Here is a 5,641-nt window from a genome sequence, read left to right on the forward strand (position 1 = left end):
TTTATGTATCGCCCGTCTCTTTACCATGATGAAGCGTTCCTTCAAGCATGACAATGTTGTGTGTTATTAAAACTTTGTAATGAATTTAAAATTATCCCGTTGTACTGAAAAATTACTTGAACCATTTTTACTTACATTTCGGTCATTTTTGTTCTACAATTGTATTCCTTGTGTCTCGATAATGTATTATTATTACGATTTAAAAGTAGAGATTTTTCTTTTTAATAAACTTTAATTTCAGTGATGGAACTACACACAATCCATCTTGGAATGAGTGTACACGTTTGTTTTGAGTTTTACCGGAAAAGACCATGTGGTACTGAAATGGATGTAGTGAAAAACGTTTAATGTACATTTGTTTAAGGTCACTTATAGGTTCATTTTACATGACAAAGATGTATCTGTATATTGGATTTATGTATCAGTTGTTTGTCATTTATCATACATATGTCACTATAATAATAAAATATTGACCGCCTGACTGACTCCCTGCCATCCTCCCTCGTTTTTGTTTTTTCCTTCTTTTTCTTTCTTTCCTTCTTTCTTTCTTTCTTTCTTTTCGTACAACAATGTCACTAACTAATCTGCTTTAAAAACTTGTTAGCAAACTGCATTAAGGCCATTCCCAGTGTTGTTTCCGGAGTTTGTTTAACGGGATGATGACACTTGAACACCTGGGACACTAGAATAACTTGTAAGTTGTTTTTTTTTTAATCGAATGTTATTTACCACGTACCTTGCGATTATGATTATATAAATACACTATCCTTAAGATTAGCGCTATGAATAATTTACAAAGAAAACAGTGGGTTCGTTGAAACGTCACGCGTTTGTGCACAAGGCAAGTTTAAAACACCCCGGTGTGTAAATATAACGCTCATAAACCGCTTTAAGATTGCCAGACAGAAACCGGAGATTATCTTACAACCTTGTAAGTTACTTTTCTCTTGTGAATAATCCGTATAAACTAATATTATTTTAGTTGTTTTCATTATCTTAAAACATCAATTCTAATACTATGTGTTGCAATATACATTTTTTGCATTTTCATTATGCATTTTTACATTAATTTTCTTAAAACATGAATAATTCACTGGACTTTTTCATATACAGTCTGTCAAATTTGATAGATATTGCAAAATGAGATTAAATACATAGATTAAGTATGAATCTGTTCATTTATTTCAGATAATAAAAGCTGTATCTCGTACATACCCATTGCAATGAAAGGACGACAATTGAATTATACCGCTCTATTTTTGCTGATAATTATAAATATGCAGTTCATTACCATTGCGTCCGCAAATTGTGAAAAACGTTTCCGTTTCATAAACGGAAGAGTACGTCCATTCTGCCTGGATACAGGATGTTCCAATACTGGAGAAACTAAACGATGTACTCTTTTCAGTGGAAGATATTGCCGGTGTATGAACACAGGATCCCTCGCTAGATTGATTTCTCTTCTTAAGAAGGACGTGGAGTCCGCCGTAAACTCGTAAAAAGGTAGCAGAAAATCTCAATTGAAAACTTTTTGAAAAAAATTACATCGTGTGAAATATTATATTTATATGAATACTAGCAGTTTTTCATTACCAAACATAGCATATTTCAAAACAGGAAATATTGACTCGTGACTCTGTATTATTTCAGACATCGAGTTTGTAGAAATAGAGAAAAACGCATTTCTAAAGAGGCAAAACTGAACATTTGTTAAATTCCGTTTGATGGAGTCTGCTAATGGATGTTATTGATAGTTACAAGCTACCGATTCAGTCAATGATAAGACATTCATGTACTTCATGGTACCCTGTTCTTACATTTATGATGATATATTTATTTCTGATGTTTCAATATCGCAATATTTAAATTGTAATTGAAATAAACACCATATTTTTACACTTTTTCTTGAGTTTGTCTACTTTGAAAGCACTGTACTGAGTCTTTTTGATATGGCGGGGCTCAAAATAACTTTAAAGATTTAGGTAGGTATAGACCAACAGCTTTCGTCCAAAATTTCAGATCATTGGCCGACAACCTTTTCCCTGAAGAACCATTTTTTACTATTAAATTTGACCAAACATCTAAAAGCTTTGCAACGTTTTTTACGCAAATCGAGTTAACAATAGAACAGACATGTGATTTTCATTATGAGTATATGTCTAAATCATCTTTCGCACATTTTCCTGTTTTATGATTGTGTAATGATGTAGAAGAAATTCAAATTTTTAATTTTTGGGCTTTTTGACCTGAGTGGAGTTCCTTTAAATGCTTTATAATTATAAGAGATGTTTGTACCGAAGAATGCGAGCACTTTTTTTTTTTCGTCCCAGAAAACTGTTAACCATTTCTTTCTACGAACAGTTTTAAATTAAAATGCTCATATACCAAGGATGGAAGATCTTTAAATGAAGCATAGGTTTTATAAACAAGAGTACATGGCGACACGTGCAGTATATTCTTAGTCTTTTGTCTTCATAACGATGTTACTAATGGTTTTTATGATGAAATGTTTGTTACTTAGTTACATAGGTATTGACCGTATATGTATTCATGTTAAAGGTGACAAAATGATTTATGAATTTATGGTAACAAAACAATGTCAAGATAACCGGTCACCGGTAAATGTTTTAAGTAGTGCAACTATTGATAAAATGATGTGTCACATGATCAATTTTGAGTTGATTTTTTTTTTCAATTATTATAGTAAAATCGTGCTCTCTAGAGAATTTCAGATTCGGTTAGAAAACTACAGATTTAAGAAAACAAATACTCGAATAACTTTTTTTCGAAAATGAATATAGATGAAATTGAAAAACAACGCTTTAAGTAATGCTACAATTGACAGAATGAAAACATATATGTAAAGACAAATATCCATTCTGATTACAGCCGATATATCAGAAACGTTTCATCTTGTTTATGTCTATAATTTGTTTTAAAATGTTACAAGTTTAAATTTATTAACAAATAAAGAAAGTAGATTAATCTAGCCAAAATCGTTTGAAGTAATCACATATCAAGTTACATCAGTTGCACAATTGCTTTAATGATTCATCGGTCTATTACCTTGTAATTCAAATTGAGAAATATTATATTTTTCCAACTCGCGGCTCGAATAGTTTATCGATAATGAATTAAACATTGCATTGCAAGTTTAAATAGAACTTTAAATTTATTAAGTTTTAATACCCTGCTATTTTTTTAAATAAATAGTCTAGCTGAAAATTTAAATGGAAAAGAAACAGGTATAATAAGAAGTTTAATCATTTAATAAAGAAATCATCAATTTCTTACAACGGAAAAAGAGCCGTAGGAGTGTGGATACAAAGGGTTTCAAATGCCAGCTAAGCATTATTATTGTTGTAAACAGGACTGCAAAATCACTTGAGCGTAACTGTTAAACTTACATACAATTATTTAAAAGTGATAATACTGGTCAAATTAAACGCAGAAGTAATCGCTTGTGAGTAATCGTCTGTCATAAAGTCATTAAATATTATTGACACTCAAGAACAACCATTACATGTAGTGTGTTTAAATGATATTGCAAGTATTTGTTTAATTAACTTATGTACAAAAAAAGACGAGATAGCTATATACGTTTGTAAAAAAGTGAAATGTTTTGTGTGTTATATTAAATTTCATTTAGAGGGACTTCAAGGTTTATTTTAAACTGAACATCTGAATGTAGGTATTAAAACTGAGAGAGCATATAAGTCTTATGTTACAATCTTCAGTATCAATTCAAAACATTATTTCTTTATTTATTTTTATTCAACAATTGCAATTGATATGTATTGTAGATATAATATTCATTGAATAGTAATTGCAAGCAAGAAGCACTTTTCTATCACATTCAGTATGTCTTTGGCTTTATAAGTGTCCACATCCAATCAGTTCCGGCAACTTGGATGTTTTGGTCTTTAACGAGCGAAAAGACTATTTCAGTTGATGAGATAGAACAGCTTCAATAAAAATTATTATTTCCTGCATTATTCTCCTCCAGACGTAAGATGAAATTCATGAGAAGTAAGAACAGTTTCATTGTAAACTGTTTACAAATGAAGTGTTATTTGACATGTTAACACACTCATATTTTTAGAAATGACATTTAGCTTGTCAAAATATTACCAGATATCTCTTTAACTATTAGTTACGATGTAGAGATATGAACACTCAAATATTTTTTAACATAAGATACTTTTATTTCCAGTTTAGTTTATTTTTACAACAAATATTTACCCAAAAGGACATGCATCTTTAAAAGCAATTTATGTGTTGCTTACCTTAACTTGAATTGAAACTTTCCACATGATATCCAGATTACTAATAATTGATCCTCTCAAATATGGAAATTGCTTAAGTCCAATAATAAATTTAGCAGTTTGTCTAGCTTTCATTTCTATTTGTGAATTAAGTATTGATACATTCTGTAAATAATAAGGCATTAAAAGTAACAGTATTGTTATACATAGGTTTCTTCGATATGAATACAATAATGAAAGTTAAATGTGACATTTCAAACATTGAAACTCCAGCTATAATGTCATGCTTAAGTTTTACGATTCATACATACCTGCGCAAATAGTCGTGAAGCGCTCTATATTCGTCTGTTTCGAACGAAATCTTCAAATCAGTGCAGAAATCTGCTTCGGCGAATACATGTTGGAAATTCTGGTCATGGTGTATGGAAACCTTTCATTGGTTGTCGTTATAAACAAAGTTCTACCGAACCAATGAAAGGTCTCGATACACCGGCTGGTCACGTGACCGGGGTTTCCCCAAGATGTCTACGTCGAAGCAGATTTCTGCTCTGATTTGAAGATTTCGTTTCGAAACAGACGAATATAGAGCGCTTTCACGAACTATTTTGCGCAGGTAGGTAATAGAAACTATGTTGTGTTATTGTTTTGCATGCGTTTATTTGTACCTACCCCTTTTAAAATTGATATTTTACCCGTGGAATTTGGTGTTGCGAGATCTCGTACGACTAAGCAATTTCGTGACAGAAGTGAACGGTTTTGAATAAAATTTCTTAAAATGGGCTTAAGGGAATCAGAAAAGAGTTAGTGTTTATCAATTGTGGATTTATATAAGCTATGCAACGCAGTATAGTTTTTTGGATTTTTTTATTTAATTTAGTGGAAAATCTCGCATGAATTTGAGGGTGATCGAAAATTCTCTGTTTAGCGAGTAATGCCCCTTGTCTATATTTATATACATATTATAAGGTTATGACTAAAATCTCATTTTAAGGTCACTATCAAGCAGGATATACCATCCAAACACTGTGTGGGCCCCCTGTGTTCATCTTTAAAAAGTCAAAAACCGAAAAAAATTGTAAATTATACCCCCCTTTAAAAACATACTTTAAGTTAAGAGAAGGCCAGAAACTCCAGATTCGAGCCTGCAAGCAAGGGATTCACTTCCCGGGCCGTTGTGAAAACAATTGTCCAGACAATTAAAAAAATCTTTTATCACTTTCATGTTTGTATTAAGCTTCCAAATGGGACCGACCCCAAGTATTTAGCCCTTCCCGTTCATGAAATATCTATCGGGGAAACAAACGCATTCGTGCTAAAAATCCTTGGTAGACAGAATTGCGGCACAACAATTCGGTACGTAAACATAGAACAGTAAA

The 5,641-nt window shown here is 31.6% G+C and overlaps 1 long non-coding RNA gene across 1 annotated transcript; it reads left to right on the forward strand.

Moving 5' to 3' along the window:
• The first annotated feature begins 491 nt into the window (after positions 1 to 491).
• LOC132748116 (uncharacterized) lies at positions 492 to 1,901 on the forward strand. The gene is made up of 2 exons (XR_009628213.1): positions 492 to 931; positions 1,189 to 1,901. It is a non-coding gene; the product is annotated as an uncharacterized LOC132748116 (long non-coding RNA).
• The last annotated feature ends 3,740 nt before the right edge of the window (positions 1,902 to 5,641 follow it).

The sequence above is a fragment of the Ruditapes philippinarum genome, unplaced genomic scaffold (genome assembly GCF_026571515.1).
Source record: "Ruditapes philippinarum isolate M1 unplaced genomic scaffold, ASM2657151v2 ctg4629_1_1_1_1, whole genome shotgun sequence".
Taxonomy (NCBI): Eukaryota; Metazoa; Mollusca; class Bivalvia; order Venerida; family Veneridae; genus Ruditapes; species Ruditapes philippinarum.